Here is a 26442-nt window from a genome sequence, read left to right on the forward strand (position 1 = left end):
TTAAGTAATCGTAATATATAGCATGGGATGAGCCGCTTTAAGGAAAATGCATGAATTAGTTTTACCGACAAGAGAAAACTCTTAAATAAAAAGAGAGTAAAAATAAGCATCATTCCGAATTTATATCTAAGTATAAACTTAAAACATGTTTTTGCTTTTAAATCTTTGAAAATGGCCGCCATTTTAATTAATACATGTATATTAATTTGTAAGTTACACTCCGAATTCCCAATTTAAATTTAAAAAATGTACCGATTTAGAAAGCTTTTAACTCAATCACTTGCAACACTGTAAAAATAGCATATTTTGTTTCGATTAAAACAAATACGTGTCGAAGTTTATTCAGTCAAACGTCAATTTAGCTGGTCAGCACAGTGTGTCTATAATAATCTAAACAGTTTTATATAAGGTGCAACTTTCTAACACAGTACCTACAAGGGGAAAAGGGATTGTTAGTAATGGGGTCTAATAGCCTCATTACTGGTAATATATCCTGTCAGGCCGACCTCCATGTGATTCCTCCTGGAAACCATCGTGGCCAATTCTAGTTGAATTCGTCAGGATGGGCTAATTGACCTGCTTTTATCTTCATCAGTCATCTATCACTGGTGTCCCACCAGTGTATACCGATAGCATAGATGGGGTTACTATACCATTATCACCTATTAAAAACACGTTACCTAAATATTACTAACATAAATGTTACTTCCTAAGAAATAGGTATAATAACTTATTGAACTACTATATTTTATATCCATCAATCAAAGTAACGTTGCCACTAATTAAAAAGTGTCTCCCTAAGTTTCTGGGAACATTGATTAATTAGCGAAGTGAAGTAATGTCGAAGGGAAGGAATGTTTAATGATATTTTTGTCCATTGATTTATTGGAGTCTAAAATATCTATGCTTATTTATTAGCTGACTTAAAAAAAAAACGGCAACTGTATTTTATGTGCGATTTTTTTTCAAATTAAAGCAGTTTTATTCATAGAAATCTTGTAGTTGCTTCAAAGGCTTTCAATTCGATTTAAATATATTTTGTGCATACGCGATAACTTCATCAATTCGTTTCCGCTTCAAAGCGACTTAAGATTCATTTTTAATATACTTAAATAATTATATTTAAATAGTTTTATATTGTAGAAAAAAATATCCATTATTTGGATGATTTAATATAGGCGAAGATTTCAAGCAACATATACATAAAATACAATTGAATTAATATGTCCTTAATTTTTAAGTCGGTTAAAAATTAATAAGCATAGTATCATACTTAGCTATATAACATCATATAGTATTATGATATTATAATATTCATAAGGCGAGACATAAAAGTAAGCAGTTTCCTCTCTAAAATTATTTTTAAGGCATAAAATCTCGTTATCCAAAATAATGCTTGCTTACATTTTACGACAGTTCTGTGACAAAGACATAAACGAATCTACAGCTATAAAAAATGAATGAAAAGTTTTAAAACTTTTTTAACGAGCATAATCCCTTCATAATAACAAAATGTAAAATTTTGAAGAGCAACTACGATGATCGTGGATCCTCATTGTTTTAGATAGCATTGTATGAAAATAAAAAATAAATAAATATAGAAGTAAGCATGCACTAAGTGTACTAAACAGATAGCCTTCTAATTCCCATATTCGTTTTTTCATTTTGAAATTTGGAATATAATAAATATGCCAGCTATAATCTGTTAAAAATTCATCTTTTAATCAGTTGTTTGGTAATTTCGTCACGTCCATTTATTTATAGGAGGTAACATAGTTTTTAGCAAAATTTAAATGTCGTTTGTATCGATGCGTATTGAGCAGATGGCCGCACCACGATGATCGTTAAAATGTCGTTAGAAAAGTATTTGTGAGGATTTACACCCTTTTGTTAAACCAGAACAGGTAACTTTGAAGTCATTTGATCTGAATGACCTTGAGTAGATTTATGTATTTTAAGGATAACTATTATATATCCTTTGATAGGAGTCATTATTAAAAAGCATAAAGGTATTACGCAGATGTGTCTGTTTATAAAGACGTTTAGATATTCTGAATTAGTATAGTTAGTACGCAAATAGATCAAACTCTTAATTATAAAATATATAATAGACATTTTAACCCTAATTCACATATTTTATAATACATATCAAAATCTATCCAGACTCGAGATCGATCCATCTTTACTTTAAAATTCATTTAAATCTTTTTAAGTAAAAAACGTTGAAAAAATAAACACACAATCTAGGCATACAATGCCCTAATAATAACTTTTATAATAATATTTCAAGTACCTGTCATTATATGATTGTTCTACCTATGTTTGAATGTAGATATATCATTCAAAATCATATAATTTCCATAAACATTAAAATTAACAAATCAGAATTTTAATATAGGCCTACAAACTTGAAATGTTTCACCACTTAATTTTAATAAAATGATATTTTAGTAGCCCATTCAAATGGTAATTGAGGCATAATTAGTACCGTTATTTCATTCTAGGACCAACTTGGTTTGAACAACTTTCGGCTCTAACTCAACGTCCTATGTAATAGGTAGTAATGTCATTAATATTATCCATTTAAGTGCTATAAATGTAGATGTCCTGGGTAGTTAGGACGTAGTGTTGTAATTTGTGTCAAGTAAGCACTTAACTGCTTCATAAACTATGATTTATGTGTAATAATATATTCTATTAATTATAAATGATTGATTGACAGTCTAAGTGTTGGTCATATTTATTATAGGTCAATCAGGTATAGGTTAGGTTCTACATAAAAAATATACCAACAAATTAAATACAGCAATATTGGAATTTTTATGTGGTTACAATGGACTGAACGAACTGAAAGTTTGCGGAGATGCAAAAGGAATGATAACACCGTCTACGCTATTGGTATACGCTGGCGGAGTGCAAGTAGGGGCGATAAATGAGGATAAAATCCGGTCAGTTGTCCCATTGTGAAAAATTTGCTAGGAATTAACTACGATGGTTTCCTAAATGGACGGGGTTAAAAACCACTCTAACATTTTTTTTATGATACTTATAACAAGCTGATGACCCATTTGATTGATGAAAAGTAGTAACTGTCTTCGTAGATATTAACAGCACCACAAACATTACAGAATACACTATTATGTCCATGGTACCCCTCATGCGATGCCATTTCTGAGAACTACGATATTATGCTTTCATATATATTATCATTTTCTTATCTGATTCTATTTGCACATTATTATTATTTCTTTCATTTTTTTTTTATAATATGATATGAAAAATAAGTATAGCATCAGAAACTGCAAAGAAAAACTCAAGACTTAACTATACTAACTTAGATACCAAAGTAAAAAGTTCAATTTCTTTGAAGAATAAAAAGTTTTCAACAAAGACTGCTGAAACATAGAGGAAATAATTTATAGTTAGAAAAAGTACTTTTATTCAAAAATTTAAAAGCTGCCACGTTTAGCGGAAAAACTACTTACTTTACTCCATGTGGATTATCGAACAAAGTTAGTTTTAAATTTTATTCTTTGTTTCCTTTTAATGTTTTTAGATAAATTAATTTGGGTACAATTTACAGTGATAGCACATAAGAAGTAATTTATACTTTTATATATTTGGTTCGCAGTTTATCCCAATCTTATTCGTGATTTTATGATTTTAATTATGATTTGATTTTCAAAATATTTTTAGAAATCGTAATACGTTTACTAATGTGTTGATCTCATGTATTATAACAATTGCAGCTGTTTGTGCGATTTTGCTTTCTAAATTCAAATATTTTCAATGTGTCTATAAAATATTTCCTTGTTTATCAGTGTGTGTGTGTGTGTGCGTGCATGTGTATGTATTTTCACAAGTTTAGTAATCTTTTTGCAGAATAAAATGTACATTGTGTGTTTAGGTCAAACTGTCAACAACAACAATAGAAAGATTTTGATCTTAAGATGTTATATAAAAATTGAGACTCAAAATGTTCATGCTGAAGGAGCATTTGGTATATCAAATGATATATATAACTGTCACTGTGTTAGTCTTAACAGATGGCTACAGATATGCAGCCACTTAATTTTTCTTATATATAGGCAGTCGGCCCAGAAAATAAAGGTGTGATGACATGGGTGCCTTAAAACTTCGCTGTACACTAATTATAACAGAATTTTATATAATACACTGATAGTAATATACTTATTTATAAAAATTAAAACCTCCTATAAACCTATTTTAATAATTACAATGTTTTGTCACTTTCTTTAAACTTAGGAATTTAGGACAAAAGAAAAGGATAAAACAGTTCAATGGCTGGGAATAGGTTTATGAGAGTTTTCACATTTTTACGAATAAGGGGGGTGGTAAAATTTTAGCGCGAAAGACCTATAGAACTTCGCAGGTTATACAGAACAAGATATCCTATTCTAATTTGTGTGGGGTGTTTAATTTACTAAACGCATATAAGAACAGATACTAGATGGCGTGCCAAAGGGACTACTGAAAGGAAATTAGCTAATCTGTGTCCGGCAATTGTAGATAATAATACAAATAATTTCCACCACTTATAAAATCTCTTCTTAATTATAGTTTGATACTAAGACTCTAGATATTTTCAAGGGGTATTCTTTCTAGATCTTTTTTACCACATCTTTCTCTTACTTCCTATAATAGGTGATACTGATATCAACCAAGGTAAATTAGTAAAATAATTTATGAATTAGCTGTTTTACGCGGCTTGTTCATGTGGATTAATGAATAAAGACAACAAATTTCATTCAAATACGTTCAGTAATTTTTGAGTAAAAAGTAATAAATACCCATTCATCCCCATAAACTTTCAAATAATATTTATCATATTAGTAGGATGAGCGAATGAATAATGTAGAAGAAACGGTAAATTGACATTGATTTACATATAAATGTGTCATTTCAATTTTGCATTTAATACCAAATCATTTCCAATCTATTACACATACATTTTTCGTATATAATGTATATATAATAAAATATTACTGTTATATAAGCTTATTCCAAACGTAACTGCATCCGACGCTCTTGAATAACATTTCATTGCGCGACAGCAAAAAGCTGGCTTTTTTTGCGTACACAAAGTGACAGTTGGTGTTTTGTGAATTCTCCAGGGCTGCCGACTTTTTGTTCCACGTTAATGTCACGTTTTTTGTGTTACGCACGAAATTGAGAAAAACGAAACTTTATTGTCTGTCAGGAGATTTTTATCCGTAGGAACGTTACCGGGTGTGGCTATACAATGCTACACTATATTTAATGTGGGTCAACGGTATTATCCGTTTTTGAGAAATATTGTTTGTTTTTACCATTAAGGTGGCCAATATGTATATATAATTTATTAATTGCGATATGGTATGAAAGTAATAACCCCATATCTAATTGTACTAATATAATAAAATTATAACTTAACGATGTCTATACATGAGAGTTAATTAAAAAAAAAAAAAATGAGGAATCTTAATAAAAGCAATAGAAGCCAAAACGATAATTTTTAGAAATATTGTCTTTCTACCTGTAGGTATGTTTGTTCAAGAATAACGTAAATTATTGTACGAAATCGGATGCGATTCTCACAGTTGTAATCCTGAAGGTTTCACTTAAAACTGGTATATGTTTTACCTTGACATGTTATTTAGAAGTCTATTCCACTGATATTTCTACTTCTGAAATCCACGTACATGAAGTAGGGGGTAAAGAGCTAGTACCCAATAAATAAATATGACAAAATCACAAAGTACTTTACCATTTAATTTCACAAGGTTTTGACATCTTTGATATATTTTCATCATACTCATTCATTTTTCATTCAAGTCCCGGAATTAAAATTAATCTAAAGATATTCCGTTTTACTTTATACATCTAGTGCTTTACGTGAGCAAAACTATAGTATAATATAATATTTTATTAAACTCAAATTTGGGTGTACTGCTAATATGACTTATAATGAAAAATAGTATTAATATCCTTTTATATCCTTTTAAGGCGTCACAAATATAGTCTGTATTTACAATATGATGTAAATACGCCTCTCTATTTACCCATATGGGACCGACTGTATGATAAGAATGTAAGATAAGAAGATATTAAAAAGGAAAAACGCCCATCCCTATGAAACGTAGAGAAAATAATATCAGAAGTTATATTGTTCAATGTACAGCGACAATTCTCAGGAATGACATTGACAACCCTAGTTGATTCAGTTGGGAAATGGGTCAACAGGCTGCAGAGTGACGCGTGTCGTGTATCGATACATAACTTAAAATATATTTACACTCGGGTTGTGTATTTATTGAATGTACAATTGTACATAGTACACAAATGTTGATATCTTTTTCTATTATATTGAATTCAATGTGCCCTACATTGAATTTTGTTTTTAAAACTAGGTGTAGGTTAGAAAACTAATTTATTATTCTATTTGAAATAAATTTTATTCCATATTAATCGTATTTGTATATACAAATACAATATGCTGCTATATAGCAGCATAAGATAAGTACATAAAATACACATTAATAATTACTCCGTAACTCATTAGCTAATAAATAATAGACGCTTATAATGTTATCTTTGCGAAAGAGTTTGTTCGTTTTTTCTGTTTTGTTTTTTTATTTGGTTTTTATTATCTCTTGGTGACATAATTTGGCATACCAAATATTAAGTACGTACATACAATTAGGTATGTACGGTTTAAGATAAAGAAAGACATAGTTTATTATTGACACAACTGACCACGCAGACGAAGGTGCCGGTAAAAATTTTGCCTTAATAAAATAAAATTATAATTTACTTTTAAGACTTCTTTGGTGTTTAAATGGGTCAGTTGTCGAGACTTATCAAAAACGTAAAGATATAACATACAAGATATAAAGAAAGGCATCTTGTGTAATTAACACAAATCTTACGAAGGGGGGTTAGTAATGAGGAATATTCATGCAGTCCCCCTACGAATTTCTGGTGAAATGTCACGATAAGCCGATTAATCTTACTGTATCCACATTATCCTTCTGCCAGCATAAACCAATAAATAGCGAACTCTGCTTGTCATATATGAAAATAAAGATTTCAAGTATTTTAAAAAATTACATAATTTCTCTCTTAAACTTAGCATAAACCATCATTAGCATTTATAGCACAATCACGACTTCGTAGATAAGATTCTGCAATGCGTTCTGATATAAAATAGTCTGTCACAGGTAAGGTGATCATACATTTTTATTAAGTAGATTATCGAAATATTCGAGTATTTTTTGTTAAGAATAGAATAGAATAGAATAGAATAGAATAGAAATCATTTATTCAAATAAACTTACATTGAAGCACTTTTGAAAAGTCATTACATTTTTTTTAATTTACCGCTCGTTCGGAAAGCTGTCTCATCACAAGAAGAACGAGCAAGAAACTTGCGTGATACTCTTTTAAATAATTTTATTATTATTTTACATTTTTAAGTTTAATTGTGTGAATACAAACCACCAATTAGCACTAATTCAATTAAATACTCAAAAAAAAAAAATTGAATACATAACCAACTGGTTAAACAATTAATAAGAGGAAATCAGTCATAGTGATTAGAGCAGACCAGTCCCTACAAGCAGCACCCGTTCACGAGTATGACGGATGAGCCAGCCATCACTGCGCTCGAACAAGTCTGGACATTTTGTCATATATGAAAATAAAGATTTCAAGTATTTTAAAAAATACATAATTTCTCTCTTAATCTTGACAGAAATAAAATTCCCAATTTCCAGTTTTCAAATGTGTATTCAAACCATTGTTTAATATAAGATTTGAATTGCCTCTCTGTGATTTAATGCAGAAATATAAGCAATTAAAGAAAAATATGATGGCACTTGTATTAGTCTTTGAGTTTTTTAAAACTCGTCGTGTATACATAATATTTTCATAAATGTATTGTGAAGTAACTGTGAGGAGTCTTTAAAGGACACTCTCTTGAACCCATACCGAATGGCTCTCTTTTGTATTTATACGAAAGAACAATTTTGAAATATGGGGTTATCATTAACAAAATTTATATATTAAGCAATAACTGTGTATTTATTAGTCTTACATTTGTAAATTTTATACACTTTGTTTTGCTGGAATTTAATAATAGGTTATTACAGTAAACCAATTTAATAACATAGCACAATTTACATGCTAATTGAATGCGTTCTGATATAAATGGTCGTGTGGTAGAGTCTTAGATTTTACACCGTCAATATCTACAGTTTGAACCCTATCCTCTAAATAAGTTCTCATTAATTTTAGATCATTATCTCTTATACCATAATGTTCGAGCTTGTACAAAAGCGTTTTATGATCCACACAATCAAATGCCTTTGAGTGCATCCTGTGACCTCTAATCGATGTGCTTTATTATTGTTGATTTACTGTCATCGAGTTATTCTTATCGAAATATTTAACATTATTTTTTGTTAGAACTGGCAAAATAGATATAGTCTACATTTCAATTATCTCCTGATTTAAATGTGGGATTAATAAATTTCATTAAATGTGGAAAAACACCATTATCAATACATTTATTAAACAAAAACAATGTGTAATCGGCAAAAAATACTTACTTTTACAGAAAAAGGTCTTGTATTTTTTAAATTTAGCTGTTTGAATATTTTTATTTGAAAGGGGCTAACATGTGAAAATTTAAATCTTAAAGAACAACAACCGATATTAGTCTCTAGTAATTTTTTTGCTCGAGATTGAGATGAATGAGATGTAATATCAATCGGAATATTAGCAAAAAAATCTTCAAAAATATTAACTACATCTTTTGTTGTTGTTATTAATTTATTATCATAATTTATTGTAAATTGATTACAGGCTATTTTAGATCTTCCAGTTTCTTTATTTATAATGCTCCAGATGGTTTTAATTTTGTCAGAACTGCTTAATTTGTTTATTAAAATAATTAGACTTCATAATACAAACTTTTTTAAAAATTTTAGAATAATTTTTTACATAAGTGGTGAATTTGTCATCAAATCGATATTTTTTTTGATCGTATAAATCAAACAAAAAGAGGGAGAAGACATTTCAATTATTAATATGTTGTATAAATGTCATTATAAAAGTAATCCTATTGACTTCAAAAGGAACTAACAAAAACGATGTGTAATTGAAAAAAATATTGTGTGAAAAAAGTGATTTCCATATTAATTTTTTTATAAATTTCGTCGATACTTTTAGGAAAATGAATTTTCAATGTTTTTCATAAACTACTATTGTATTTCGCTATTAGATTAAAGAACATCTCAAAGATATTTCTCAAGGATATTTAAAAACAATAACTTCTTTAAATTCTGGACACGGATCATAGAAATGCTTAGATCACAATGTGTGGATTACAAGTTTCTTGAAAAAGATCACAATTTAACGATAGAATTGTCCATTGTTGTCTTTTTACTTTGCTTCATGTAATCTTGTTATTTTATGTTACTGAACTTTTCTTTGAGGAAAAAAATAAACATTTTTTAAGTATTTATTCACGCAGAATAATTATATTTTCAATATCGAAATTGAAATATCAATACTTAGAATTTATCCACACAGAACTCAATTTAAAAATTGAGTTTTGCATTAAAGACATAGATAATGTCAAATTTCGTGAAGAAAATGGCAATCGGAGATTGATTGGTAATATGCAAGGTTATGGAACTTCTAGTAGTAACTGTGTGAGGGTGTTGGCAGTCATACACATACTAATGTCAGCGGAAGTAAATAAAATAATTCTAATCAAGTAACAGGAGATAAAAGGAGACTTTTTTACATCTTCCAATGATGGAAAATAATTAAAAAGTCACGGTATTAAGTGAGTAAGTGTACTAATAAATTATTTATGAAACTTATCAATGAATTAAAACATCATCTTCATTGTAATCAACATAACTTATCTTTTGTCCTTTACTAAAGGTCACTTTGAAATTTCGCCATCTGTGTTCTTAGATTTTACCAGAAGAATTAGTGAAAACTAACTGAAAAAAATATATAAAAATTATTAGATTTTTATGCAACTTAAAATGACAAACAAGCTGACGGCCCACCTGACCAAAAGTGATAACCGTCGCCTATAGACATGAACATTACCATGGAGATAACAGAGTGTACTATTTATCCTATGATACCTATGTGTTGCCATTCCTGAGGACTAAGTTATTATTTATAAGCCTCTGTGCCCTGTAAACTATCAAATTCCACCCTTCAAACCGAAACACAGCCATGCAAACACAATTTTTTTGTTAAAAACGCGAATGGTACAGAGGTATCCAAGCAAACGACTTTTGTACAAAGTTTAAAATGATTTCAAACTAATACAGAACCATTTTGTTCGAATTTATACAAGCAGTGCTATGATCGATATTCAAATATAAAAAAATTATATGCCAACATTACCCATCTCTTACATAATATATCGACACGTAACATTTTCTATTATTTTTAGATTACACCTCTGCCATCTCTTTCACTTTAATTCTATTCACTAAAGACAGAAAAGGATAGAGAAAATCAAAGATTGATTGTAACTTCCACCTGGAATTTATGTGTTTTAAATATTTTGGTCTCTGAACGACATTGCTGAACTTTCAAAGGAAAAGGATCTTTATTTCGTACCGCGTACGAATTGTTTACATTTTTTGCAAACAATTTTGTTTCTAAAAGCACTTTCGATATTGCAAGTAAAATGAATTTTATTTCTATCACAGTACGGTGTATTTTGGGTTGTTTTAGGAGATTGCTCCAGTTGTTATCATATTCCTGGGGATGGATAAATCGGAAAAATGATTTAGGTGAGTATCCGGACTGTCGAGATATCATACATACAACAACAAAGGTATGTGGTAGAAATAGAAATGTATATCACAAACAACAGTGCAATATTTATGGCAAATGGAAAATGAAAACATCAGAAGTTAATGGTTTAATTGTCTTTTGTGGTTGTAAATTCGAAACTAGATGACACCAATATTTTTGTATAAATTCAATTTTTCAGTTACCTTTCTGATAAATAATATTTTATTAAATTTATTTACAATTAAAGGATAACATAATTTAAGATTGTGTTCCACAAAAAAGGCTTTAATTTTGGCAAAACCAGTTTAAAAATTAAACTACTAAAACGATTTGACAAAATTTCTATGAAAGTAATCTGAAAGTATATTCTTTTAAATGAAAAACTATTTTATAAATCGGTTTATATTTGTTGGAGTTATGAGGTAACAAACATAAAAAAATCAACCAAATTGAAAACCCTCTTCTTTTTTGAAGTGGGTTGAAAATTATATTATTTCAAGAATACATAAATACTGTGTTAATCTTATACTAATGTTATCAGAATTAAAATCAGTTTTATTTTGAATATAATTTCGAAATTTTTGTCATAAAATATAATTAAGTTTTAATCGTAGCTACTAATCCTGTTTCATATTTCTGTCACCACAATTGTACGTAGATACATTATTAAATTAGTAATGAGTAATGGGTTTACATAATGGACGGCAAATCCATTATGTCCAATTATAATTAAATTAATAAATTAATTACACATGCAATTACAGGTTTTAATACGGAATTAATTTTTGTAATAATAATGAAAAAATAATATATACCATGTAAAAAATAAAACCAACCAAATATAAGACAAAGTCACAGGTCAAGGGTTTCATAAATAAAATTATTTGCAAATAAGTTTTTAATTACTTTGGATACAAAAGTATTTTAATGAGAAAAATATCTTGTAGTTGCTAACCGATGGACAGACGAAGGAGAGTAATAATGATAGATAAGAATTCCTTTGTATCAATTTGGTGCACAATCTTAAAAAGTTCATATAAAAGTGTGACATCAATATTGCTTTAAGAACTTCAAAAGGTAATCTTACAATATATATACATATACATATATATATATATATATATATATATATATATATATAGCTATAGCCGTGTGGCCTTGACATTGAATGTGCCATCCTTTTCCTTCCCGTGGGTACCGTAAGAGACAACTAAGGGAGTTTAATGATCTAGGACAGGATAATAGCGTCCCTCTTTGAATACTACCAGAGCCTAACTGCGGTTGTCAATACGCCTACCTAGCGTGACAACTACTAGCAAAATGCTTCCTTATAAGGGAAGCCTTTGTTCAGCAGTGGACAGTTAAAGGTTGATATGATAAATATTGTAAAAAATATTCCTTCTCAAGGGAAATTACAATATTTCTTCTGAGCTCCCACAAGTATCAACCTGTCAATTGTTCAATTGATCTTTGATTGATAGATTAATGTACAATATAGACATGACATTCTCTCCTACATACATATTTTATCAATAAGACTTTATCTTGGATGTTACTACATCTATATATATTATACAGAAATGATTTGGTAATTTAGCGTGTCCTTCATAATAGATAAAAAAATAAGATAGGATTTGTTTACTTGTTTGTTAAACTTTATTGTGCAGTATAATTTTAAATTATTCGTATATACTTTTTAAAGATTAATTGATATTCTGTAAGATTTCGGGAGATTTTGTACAAAAGTCGTTTGCTTGGGAACTTCTGTCCTATTCGTGTTTCTACCGTGAAGGATTTGTATTTGCATGGTTGTTTCGGTTTGAAGAGTGGGATATGCTAGTGAATTTACAGGATACAGAGGAATAACAATTGAATCCTCAGGAATGGCAACGCATGGGGGGTATCATGGGTGAAACAGTATACTCTTTTATGTCCATGATACTGTTCATATCTATAGGCGACGGTTACCACTTTCCATCAGGTGAGCTGTTAGCTTGTTTGTCATTTTTAGTTGCATAAAAAAAAGATTACGATGACGTGAAACAATACATCTATAACACCAGCTTCAAAATAATACTAATTGTGTACATTACATTTTCATAATATAATATAAATAATTTTAGATTTTTTAAAGGTGAATTAAATAAGAGAAAAAAATATTTCAAAATATGTGGATTCATAACTTGAACTACACGTGGTAGTTAAAGTTATGAATCCAAATAAAAAGAGATATATAGTTTAAATATAAAAATTAACGTAAAACTTTTTTAATTTTTATTTCAGTTTTATTATTACTTTGTTATTTTTCTCAACAGTTCTCTCATGAACAAAACACTCGATTTGATGAAATTTTAGCAAGTAAAATTGTTTTAATATGACGTGTTTCTTTATAATATCCTAGTTATTAACGGTTGTTCCCATAAAAAGCATGCCAATAAGAAATTTAAATCAACACATATAGTTTTTAGCAACACCACTACACTTGTTTCCAGACATTATAGATTAAGCTAAACTCTGCGATATTTATCGAACTGGCTACCTAGTTCTATGAGAAGGCTAATCAGCAAAATGTTTCTGACTACTCCATTAGTGATTATGGTTGTACATAAATAATAATATCTTGAATATCATAAATCTGAGCCAAGGACCGTGGCATAATTTAATAGTTTCGAACAACAATAGGTATCATTTGCAATGAAAAGCGGAGATCGGTCCCTAACTCATGTGATTTATGTCCCAACTCCGGATATTATTTGCACGAGCTTCCTACAATTACATGGAATTAAATATTAATAGTACCATAAAAAGTTTGAATTCGTTAATTATATTAACATCATTATATACTTTGTCGTTGAACAACTTCAGAAATTACATAACGGCCCTTAAATATCCGTTCTGCATACTTTTTATCACTCTAACGATCACATTCTATTTTAAAATAAATCACTCTTTCTTTTGTTTACTAAAGAAAAATAATATTTATAAAAAGACGCATTCATTCATTATTTAAGAGTTATGCTTTTGTCTGTAGAGCTCTTGCCATTGTTGATATGTTATGGTTCCAACTTTTTCCTTAATCTGTTTGAAGTAATTATGTCTTGGCCCTTTCCCATTCTTCTTTTATCTTCCTTTCTATAATGATGTTTATGGGTTTACCGTATCGTATAAAGCCTCCTAATAATTTTTTATTTTATTTTTAATATTTCCTTTTATTTTAATGTATTTTTTAATTAAATTAAGACATCTTACATTAAAGGATTTTTTTTTCTAATTCTATTTTTCGACTAATGATACATTAATTAATAATATATATATTTATATATATAACGAATTATTATCTTAACAGAATCAAAATCATTTATCATTTTATAATTAACAAATATTTGGCTTTCATACGGTGTTCTGTAATGTATATGATATTGTTAATGTCTATGGATATTATTCATGGACTACTATTTTCCATTAGTACCTATGTTTATAATTATTAAAGTTACTCAATAACTTTAATACTCTATTGTAATTAAATATTTTTAATTCAACGTCCATAACGTCGTGAACTTTGTCTTTGATGAAATATCATCGTTTCCAATATAAAAACGATATTAATCTCACGCCGACAAGTAAATTGATGCTGAAAATGAAAAGAAAACGCCACCCGATTGGGATTTCAATAAAATGCGGTTCTTTTGAGAATATTCTTAAAGTGTGAGATTGATTTCAATTGAAAATAAATTAGAAGAAAGAAAGAAAGAAAGAAAAATATTTTATTCAGTGCAATGTAAAAAATACAATATAAACAACAAACGAGAAAAAAAAATGAGCAAATAAAATGTACATATAATTAAACTTAATTTACCATAATTAAAATAAACATAAAATAATCATTTTTACATGCAAAAATGCACTGAAATGGCTCCACTCAGCTTTAATGTATGTTCTAGGTGAACATACAGCTGGTTTTCAGTGGCACCAAAAATATATATATAAAAAAAGGGGGGAGAGAGAGGGCACTATTTATAATATTCATGATAATAATTAAAACAAAATTACAACTAATAAATACAAACCAATTACATATACTAGAAAGAACAAAATAGAATAAAATAACATTAATAAATATAAACATTAAACATATATATACAACTACTTTGCCGTAAGATTTATAGGTTACAGGTACATTTATTAAGCTAAAATTAAAGTAATTTTAGCTTAATAAATGTACAATTTATACTGCAATAAAATTGTAACGGTCGAAAATAATATCCATTTGAGTCCACTGTATAAATTTAATACAGATTTGTTACTATTGACTTAGCAGATGGTTTCGGAACAGATTTAAATATGCTTGGCTAAGCCATTAAGGCGCCAAGACGTAATAATTATATTAATAAACTCTTTATCGCATTTATATTATTACCAATTATTTTCTCAGTGTAATATTTTGTTGTAATTGTTTACATTTATTATCAGTTTATTACTGTAATCTTTTGGATGTAACAATAAAGATTATCTATCTGTCTGTCTATCAGTTTTTATCCGCGATGTTCCGTGTGTCCGGGTTCCGTGGGATTTCGATAAAAATATATAAATATAATATTCAATACTGTTTTTATACCAAATGATAAATAAATATCACTGGATATATCGCTGTGTTACAGCGCCATCGAGGCTAAACTAAGCAAAGCTTGGTACTATGGATACTATATACACTTTTCTTAAATACATTAATAGAAAATACTTCGACAAGTACATATAGATGTATTCATGAATTTAAATGTGTGCACTGTACAAGAATACAGCTTGTGACCTCAGAAGATGATGTATTAAGCTATATTAGACTGTCCAAGTTGTCACAAAAAGTGCGAATATTTCAAATTTTATGAAGATTTTTTCTTTATATTACTATGGTAGAAAAGAAGTATAAGATTTGTTTGGTGGCAAACGGGGTTACTGTAACTTATGGACGTCTGTAACGTCAAGGATAATACATGCGCATTTCTGACCCCTAAGAACCCTTATTATATACTTTTTTAAGAATCTTATGTTTTGGTCTCTAGGGAAAACCATAGATTCACAAACAAAAATCATTTTAATATTTATAACATTACTAAGGACGGATAAAGTATTAGAAACATTTAACATATATTATATAATAGAGATAAGCCTATATTTTCTAATAATAATCACATCTAATGCAATACACATGTATCCACTGCGTTGCGGCAGCGTCTGCAATGCGCCAATATGATTTGTCGCCTGTCATTATTCCAACATCAATATGTCACGCAACGTGCAGACATATTGCTCTACGTTCCACCACTGTATTTTATAGCTGCCAGTAATTGCTTGTATGTGTCAGGATATGTTTGTTATTGGAACTCCAGGTTAAAAAATATTCTACTCTATTGAATTGCCTAGGTGTTATTTTGTTGAAGCCCATATGTTTGGTTAGAAGATTTTAGTAGTTTACTGACTTAATACATTGCTTTTCCTTCCGGTAGTTGCAGGTTCGATTCCTGTACAATACAAAATATTCATGAATGTTTCTGTTTGTATTGGCCTGAGTATTTTTTTTATGTACGAATATAATATTTACGTATTTACATAAAAAAAAATTAAGTAGTCTACAAATTGTCTAATATTATGTACGATGTGCTTATTTAATTGTTAAAAGTTTTGTAAGCACACATTATGTTGTAAGTCAGTGAAGTGCATGATGCAGGGCCCCTGTAAGGAAACTCGTGATACTTGGGTAGATAGAAGGAGGCTCTATTTATCCCGTAAAAATACCTGTCGTAAATATATATATATATATATATATATATATATATATATATATATATATATATATATATATATATATATATAAAGTTAACTTCTACGACCATCACAGTTGTCACAGTGTACCTATGTATACTATACTGCTCATAGTACCTCGTTTGCGTCACCAGTCCCGAGTCAAATGTTAATGGCTTGTTAAATTTAAGACGTTCTACTTACGATTTGATTATCTTCAGATTAATTCAACAATTTGTTGAAGGTACCTGTAAAAAAAAAAGGTAATAATTTAAAATTTTGTTCTACAAATGAAAACAACCACTTTAATTGTGGGAAACATAATATTGATGTGAACATCGATGTAAAATTGGTTGATTGAAAAAAGAATAATGAAAATAATGAAAATATACATATAAATATTCTTTGTAAGACAATCTTTTTTGAAACTTTAAAAAAACTTGTAATAAGCTTTTAAGATTACCTCCAAATCCCAAGAATCTTCGAAATTATTTTGAAGATTAATTCATTAAAAATAAATGCTATACTCTCTCAGAACATTATAGGTTACCTTTTCTATTGAAGTTTCCACAAGAATTAGAAATACATATAGTAATTATGTAAAATGATAAGATCAGTACAATGGATTTTAATGATTTGTTATACCATAATTTACACCTTATGCATCATTTCAGAGAACTAAGCTGTTATTCCTTCCTAATTTTACTGCTGTATCCTAGCCGTTTAGTATTTACCATTAGAGGGGTTTTCCAATAGTTATCATGCTTAGTAACCACAATTAGGCTTTGGTAATGTTTTAAGAGGGACGCTGCTGTCCATCCCTCGACCATTGAGTTAGTTCCCGTAGTCGTTTCTTTGCGTAATAGAATTGAAAATGAGGATATCTGCAGAAGAAACAAAGTGACCGATATAGCCCAAAGGATAAGCAAGCTGAGATAAGCAAGGTCTCGAAGCACCAACAACCGATTTCTTGAGTGGTGACCTTGTGCAGGCAAACAGTGTAGAATAACTCCATCAGAAGGAGTAACGACTTCGAATGCATTACAGGAAGTCAATAGATGGAGGAGGCCTATGTTCAGCAGTAAGCAGTTAACGACTTAGATGATAATGATCCGAGCCTTCCATTATTTGTACAAAGTTTTCTTCTAATTCTAATTAAAAGTTTCGTAAGTACACATTATATTTTAATGTAATTACTACAGGTTTATCTTACGTGTAATTTGGTCGAGAAAGCTTGATTAGTTTCGGGACCATTTGGGACCCTTAATCTTGAACGCCTGTGATATGAGCGCGCGCCAAATTACACGTAAGTTACTCTGATAGTTATTACATTAAAATATCATTTATAATATTTTTATTTGTATTAATCCAAAATATGTACAAATTTACGCACCAGTGTCATCGCCAAAACAAAAATTTGTAAAAATGTTACAGGTGAATTACAGGAGTCTAAGATAAATTAGATTGCGGATATGTGTACGTAAGCGTATGAAGAATTTATTATATAAATGGTCGAGCTCCTTTGTTATGGTAATTTCTTTATTTCTACGTTTAGATGTGATGCCTTTGTGTTTTGTGTGATATATAATCTAACAAATTGTAAAAATGTGTATCAACTGCTCTTATGCAGCTCAAGGCGATGTTTATGGGACATGATTATATTTAGCAGTATATTGACAGTTGATAGCTGAAATGATGACGATGATGACTGTAACACGTGCCAATCGTAACTACTGTGAATACAAGTGACTTAGGTCACAGTTGAGTTTACGTTAGCGATAGGTGCAATAGATGAAACGACGAAGTTGACCACAAACGGAAGATTGTTTGCCGCAGATTATAAAACTTTCCATTAAAGTGTAGATATCAGATATGGGCATGCGTGGGTTCGAATTAGTATTGCCAGGTGTCCCGATTTGCACGGGACATCCCAGGGGTTCGGGACACGTCCCTAGTTCCCAGTTCAGGGGTCTGAGGACGCGTCCCGATTTATACCTGATCGGGACGCTAAATGTCCCAATTATTCAAAAAATGAAAAAGTTTTTTCATAAAAAAATGTATATTTACGCTACGTATTGTTTACACTTAAAGTATGATTTTATTTTATAATTTCTACTAATCCAGCAAGACTAATTATATATTTATTTATGTACACTTTATTGCACCATTTATAAAATAGTAGACACATTTAACTGTAATAAGAAATGATACAAAAGGCGGCCTTATCGCTAAGCAATCTCTTCCAGACAACCTTTGGGTAGAGAACATTGAGAAAATAAAGAAAAATAAAGGGTAGGTGGCGCACTATTATATTAGTACTATTATATATAAACAAATATATACAAAGATATATACATATATATGTATATACATATATATATATATATATATATATATATATATATATATATATATATATATATATATATATATATATATATATACATAAACAAATACACAATAAACATACACAAACTTAAAAGTACACATACAACAGGAGAGAGTGACACTGGAAGATGAAGATAGAACATTACTTGTTACTAATTACTAATTATTTGTTATGTAATTTAAAATACATGTTTAATTTAGGTAATTAATGTAATACTAAACTTGCATTAGTAGTTTAAAGCGCAATTAATTGAACCCAGAGTTAAAAACCCCTTGTTTTTTGTTTCCTGCCCCGATCTGCAACTCTAAATCCCAATTTTTTTAACCTCATGGACCGATTTAAAACAAATCGGACCTAGCAACACTAGTTCGAATATATAATTTAATAGGATTATATTTATAGAAAATGAAAGATTCACAAAAAATTACTTTATTCGTGACAAATATAGGACAGCAATGACTTTAGTCGATTGTAAAAGGAATCACTGAATTTGACGCAGAATTAACAAAGATATTTCATAATAATATAAGACAAAACTTTTATTGTCTGTCATTATAAAAGTTACGGATGCATTCTTTCAAATCACTGATATATTTTCACTATATGGCACATCAGTAACATATACATATATAAAAATGATGAAAACATTTGTCATAATTAAATTTTAATTATTGTATTAAATACATGGCAACACATCGTCTACCATTAGGGGGGTTTTGCTAGTACTGTTCTTTATGGTCATCTATAGAAGAGGCCCATTTCAACAGTGGACAGAGGACTGCTGATATGATAATGATAATGATGACATCATCTATATTTACATTTTCACTTCTATAAAAAAAAAGAAATACATTAAAGTACCACAACGAATGAGATAAAAATTACATAGAAACTGAAAAAAATATCTAATCGTAAATTACAATAAAACCCGTACCAATCCGTTGCGTGGTTTAGAAGAAGTAAATAGATAAACTTTGGAGAAACAGGCAGATGCAGTCAGCGATCTCATTTGATAATATTTAGAGATTAAGGTTTTTTTTATACAACTTAGAATGACATACAAGCTGAAGGCCCACCTGATGGAAAGTAGTAACTGTCGCCTATAGACATGAGCAGTACCATGGGCGTAACAGAGTATTCTGTTTTGTCCATGATACCCCCCTATGCGTTGCCATTCTTAAGGACCTATGCGTTCCCGTTCCTGAGGACTCAGGTGTTATTCCTCTGTACCTTGTAAATTCACGCCATATTCCACCCTTCAAACCGAAACACAGTCATGCAAACACAACTGCTTCACAATAGAAATACGAATAGGACAGAGGTGCCCAAAAAGGTGTGCATTAAGTATCAAATTTATTTTATTTACTTATAGTAAGTATTTAAGTTAAACAATAATCTTTACTGTGACGAAATAATTTTATCAAAATACGAGTATAACAGAACACAATTAATGAATTATTTATTAATTATCTTTCAATAATAAAGTTGAAAATGTACAGCCATTCATCAGCACGCCATATGAGAAATCATCACATAGATTAATTTTGGACATTTTACATTCAATAAATTAATTTTCAGCACGACATAAACCTATATTTCATTTCACAATGTGATCCGACAAAACCTTCATTGTCCCCAAAATAAATACCGGTTCCGAATCCTTTCACGTGTAATTCCGAATTTTGGTTAAAGTACATCCGGGTAATTCGGCTCTGGCCGGTTTAATCCGACGATGTCAGATAAACCGTGTACTAGGTTATACATTTTCGTTATCTATTCTAATGAACATACTCTGGGTATATGGGTAATTGTTTCATTTTGCCAAACTGCAACAGAAATCTACGAAATATTAGTTTTATATGTAATTAGATTTTTGTCCGTTATTCAGTACGCGTTTATAAGTAGGAAAATCAATTAAATATACCACTTGTAGTTAGCGTATCAAAATAAAACATACACCAATTTTTAAGTTCCTTCTTCATGAATGCAACTGTAAAAACCGCATCTAATTTCGTGCAGTAGTTTTTGCGTTATGCCGAACAACCATATAAAGAAAGACAGACAAAAACTTAAAAAAATGTACTTCTATTACTTTTATTAAGACCATTCATATAATTTTTTCTTAAATATCTCTTATGTACAGACATCATCTAGTTACAATATTATATTATCAATAAGATTTGGGATAGATTATCGATTGAAATTTCGATTGAAAACTACGCAACGTGGAAAACAAGAACGATCTCACTCCATTATCTATGCAATAATAAAATTGTAACTAGTCGCTGTCTGTACATGGAAGGTATATAATAAAAACTATTATAGGGGGGCTTTATGAACGTAATAGAATCCAAAACAATGATTTTTGTCTGTTTGTCTGTACGTTTGTGCACGCTAAACTCCGAAACAGCTTAAAAGATTTGAATACGATTTTCACTAATGCGTTGCGGTTTGCTCCACTTAACATTTAGTGTGTGTTTTATTTCAATCGGTTCATAAATAAAAAAGTGATATCAATTTAAAAAATAAAAAAAAAAAACATATAAAATGCTTTAAAATAACCGAACAGTTGAATTGGCTGAATCGGTTATATATCATATTTGAACTCATAGGATATTTTATACACCTATTCATACGGGCAGCGCTGAGGGAAGCTAGTTTTTAATATATGGGAAACTAATAAGGTGGAGAGGCTAAAGCTAGGCTAAAGAATCCAGGAACAGACATTACAGTCTTTTACTGTATGATGTGTTTGATCCCTATGAATTTATTACAATACTCGTATTCATTTTCGACTTCATCTGTATAATAAAATGAGATAGTTACATGAACGAATAAATTATTGAAATACGGTCATTTTCAGCCTAAATACTACGTATATATATAACCTATACCAAACTACATGACATCATTTGTAAAGTCCTAAGTGCCAAGAAGTAATAAGCAAATTTCACTTTCATTGAAGAATTTTTGTGAAATTTGCTACAGAGAGAGGTTATTCTCTAGTATAAAACCAGATATTTTTAATTCTAAAACATGCAAGCTAACCACGTAGTATGTTAAAAAATGAATAAAAGAACGTCATGCGATAATCTCACCATAGTGGAAAAATTAAAATATAAACACTAAGTAATCCGGAAAACTGCTTTGACGCACCTGAAACTTTAAAGGGATTTCAACGTGGTATTAACGAAACAGCCGAGCAATTTTCATGACGAATATTCTTGTTATTTAAAAAATATTTGCAGCATAAACCTTAAAGCAACGGAAAAAGTTTTTTCAACTTGTTTTCCGTGCAGGCGTAGCAGTATTAATATTTCCGAGTTTGTAAATTTTTCACTCGAAGTTCTACATTTTTAGGCTTCCGTGTTAAAATTGCAACACGTATTAAATTACAAATTTTAAAAAGTCAGGACACAACGAACAAAGTTTTATTAAAAACTATCCGACCCGACAGGCGTTGTCCTGGCTAATTTTTTTTGTCTTATGATCTCCATAAATGTCAACATTTAAATACTTTAGCACTTATAACCGTTTTATTTCTATTAATCTATCTTTCAATAAAAATGTTATTCAAGTAATTTTAAGGTCGGTTTGTCGCTTCCGTTTAGTGCAAATATTTTCATTAAAGTTATAATATCATTAAACTATATTCTACATTTTATAACGTAAAGAGAATATATAGTTCTCGTATTTAACAAAATTATTTTAAATAACTTTGCATTTCCAGAGCATAAGTAAAATGCTTGTTAGAGTTATTATTTTTTAACGAATTATTTATATAGAGGATAGTTTAAATTATGAGGACAGTAAGTATCTTTGTAATTAAACTTATTAAAAATAAACCTTCTTATTTTCTTTCTAAATATTATTCTCTTTGTCAAATATTATGTATATGCATTAGAAATGATTGGTTCAGCCATTTGCGCCAAGAAGACAAAAACATATTCCATTTCATATATATTACTGGCGGTCTGTTCCAATTTCAAACAGTTTTTTTAAAATAAAACACAGTTCATCGTGAGTAACATGGGCTGATAATGTAGTTTTTTACAGGTGAAGGTATTATTAAAATCAACTAAAATATTTTTGAGTTTATTTATTGCAAATAAAAATCTTTCCTTTTTATAAATGTTAGTTTAAGAGACGAAGAGTAGGTAGGTGTTTTTAATTCAACTTATATTTTATTTATACGAATACGCTTTATACAAATTTTCGGAACAAGATATTTATCGTGATTATGATATAAGTATCGTTTGTCGACGATGTTACAATCATCAAAACATAACGAAGATGTCACAGCTCGATTAATATCGATTATTCACAAAAATATCTAATCCTTAAAATGCTCGAAGTTATTTTTTTTTCTTTTTAATGGCAAGTAGTATGGAACTATGAATCAAATATAAAACAATAAATACTCGTACACAGTTATTTTAAACTCTTAATATAAAAGTAGCCAATACGTTCAAAATACGTAGTTGGAAATATCTAACTTTTAGACATTTATACCAGACTAATATTCAGCTCAGTTCGTGTTAGGGGTGGCGACGCTGAGACGACGTGGTTCTAATTTAAACTTCCTTGAATCAGGCAGAGGAATTTCTCAAAGAGAAGGATCGCTTTTCGCTTCTATATCTTCAAATATAAAGACAAAAGTCATTTTTGACTTGCTTTATTAGATAGATTTTTAAAAATTGGTAATTGTTGTGTGCCTCATTAATCCTGTTTTTTTTTTCTTATCGTTATAATAGCCAAAAACATAAACATAAAAAAAACTTAAACCATACACATGGGCGTAGTTTTTATGTTTGCAATGAGGAGGCCTATATTCAGTAGAGGACAGAAAATGGCTGAAATGATGAGGAAGATGATAATCAATGCGTATTACAATACTATTTATACTGTTTGTAATTGAAAACTAACAACCTTATGTCTAACAAACACAGGAAGAAAATAAATATATAATTATAAATATAGAAGAAAAAGAAGTTTACATATACTACATTTTTAACATTCAATCGATGTAAAGTCCAAATTAGCTATTTTTAGAATTAAGAGTTGATGTAAAACGTTTGTTTATTAATTACATTGTGATGCAAAATAATGAATTTCAACAAATACTTAACCCAAAATAAATGGAAAGAGATAAAGCAACAATGATGGGAACCATATCTAAATCATTAAATAACAAAATATTAATGTGAAAAAACTCTACTCATCATCTAGATATCACCGTCTTAAAGTTCTACAGCACTTTATTAGCGAACCTTTGAACCATTGTCGTGTCACAATATCCAGCGCTTTTCACCGCCGACCATTGTCGAGATAAGAAATTGCAAGTCCCTTCGTATTTGGGCGTTTTGTTCAATTTTGCATTGTGTTTGGACAATATAATCGCAAGTACTCGCGAATTTTGTTTGACTCTCCAAATGGTGTTAGCCCGGGGCCCGTTATGTAGAGATATGTCCATTTAGCTACATTTTGTTGAGCGTAATGTTTAAATCTGACGCAGCAGAGGCAATTTTTAGAATTAATATTATGATAAAGAATTCTATTAGCTTGGATAAAACAAGCATAGCGGATAGTCTTGATAGTCGACGGTAGCAGGTGATTGTATATTTCATAATGAAATATGATAATATATGATAATGTAATTAGATTGACGATGGCGACATGATAAAATGAATAAACCCGTTAAATAAATTTATAAATATATTTTATTTATTTAATTAATTGCATTTACCAGAATCTGTTTAACGATATCTCATTTATTGAGTGCCGATGTTTATAAGCGTTTGATGTTTTCGGAGAGACCTGTTATTATTGAAAAAACCTTCACGAAAGATATCTTATATTTCTTATTTCAATGTCAAAAAGCCGAGGAAATTAAGGAAGAATAAAAAAAGGAATTACAAAGAGACGTATATCTAAATATATTCGTATTTCAAAGAATTCCGTGTATAATTAGTAGAAAAAAACGATAATAAAACCTTAAGAATGAAACACGCGTAACCGGCATAGGTATGGCAATATTTATATTTGTAATAAAAATCCGGTGCGCTATTATTTTTTTACACATTTTGTTATAAAAACTTGAATAAATAAATATAGAGACAAAAACCTTAGATACGAAAAGTCATCAGATACAGATACTAATAAATAAATAAATCATTAGATATAGCTGATAAATAAATAAAATTCATCATCATCATCTTCCCGCCTTTATCACAATAATTTGGTAACCGCAAATGTGTTTATATGTTTTTAACCGTATCAGTCAAAGTTTTGACTTTTGGTTTTACAATTGACGACCTGCTTGACATCAATCCTTGTTGGGAATACATTTGTTGATGGTATCGACCACCTAACGGGATAAAGGAAATAATTGAGAAAAAAAAATACAGGACTAAAAAAAAAATTATAAAAAGGGAATGAAGAAATATATAAAAATAATTTATAGGAAACCGTTGATACAAATAAATAAATAAAATAAATTAATTAATAATTTAATGTTTTTTATTCGATAAAAAGGCGACTTCGTCTTTAGCAAAATAAATTTCCTAGGGAACATATAACTTATCGCCTCTTACGACACCCACGGGAAAGGAAGGAGGCAGGGGGCACTTTATGCAGGAACTACACGGGTTCACACTTTTAATATTACAAAATATTAATTGTTACTTGCCCGACCCAGCTTCGCACGACTACTATGATTATTTAGAACAAAATAATAATAATAAGTCAAATAGGTGAAGCTATTTTGAAGCGATGCGCTTACATATATTCGACAATTGGTTTTTATCTATATAGATTAGATTTTATCGATTTAGTAGAAAACAAAAATATTTGAACTTACATATTTTAAATTTTTTTTTGTCGGTTATATTAATTCAATGGGATGACTGCTTTTTACCATTAAAGCACAGCTTACTTTTTATAAGAATCACGAATAGCTCACTTTTTACAACAATACTTATACGATAAAGCTATTCATTATAATACAAAATAAATTCCACTTCGCTCAGCTTTCGCTAATAACTTAAGACGGCTATCCAATTTTCTACACCAGCACCTCGACATTTTAATAAAGGGCCATTACGGGACAGCGTTCAACGAGATGTTGAGGCATGTAGGAAAAAGATTTGAAAAATCGGTTAAGCGCAAGTCGAACTAGAACATCGAAGGGTCCATAATTAGTATAATTATAAAAACACTTTCTCATATATCGGGTACATGGATACTTATTAGATGCAAATTTATATAGAAATATTATTAAAATATTAAAATCAGGACCATATAATTAATCAAAGAATATCCAGGTTAAAACTTGAAATTTTTTCAAGTACACTAATTATTGTAAATGACAATTATTATGGTGTTTTTTCTGTATTTTAGCCATATTTTTAATTTGATTAGGTTTT

General features: G+C 29.5%; 1 protein-coding gene across 2 annotated transcripts in view; it reads right to left on the bottom strand.

Moving 5' to 3' along the window:
• LOC113514576 (complexin) overlaps positions 1-26442 on the bottom strand; it is a 374606-nt gene that overhangs the window by 124735 nt on the left and 223429 nt on the right. The window contains exon 1 of one of the 2 annotated variants that reach the window (XM_026898683.3): positions 16834-16852. The exons of the other annotated variant lie outside the window; for it this stretch is intronic. The gene's annotated coding sequence lies outside the window, so the exon portion shown is untranslated. Of the gene's footprint in view, positions 1-16833; positions 16853-26442 lie in introns of those variants that run through there. 2 annotated transcript variants of the gene reach the window in all.

Source organism: Galleria mellonella, unplaced genomic scaffold (genome assembly GCF_026898425.1).
Source record: "Galleria mellonella isolate WM207_F2 unplaced genomic scaffold, CSIRO_AGI_GalMel_v1 utg172, whole genome shotgun sequence".
NCBI classification, from domain to species: domain Eukaryota; kingdom Metazoa; phylum Arthropoda; class Insecta; order Lepidoptera; family Pyralidae; genus Galleria; species Galleria mellonella.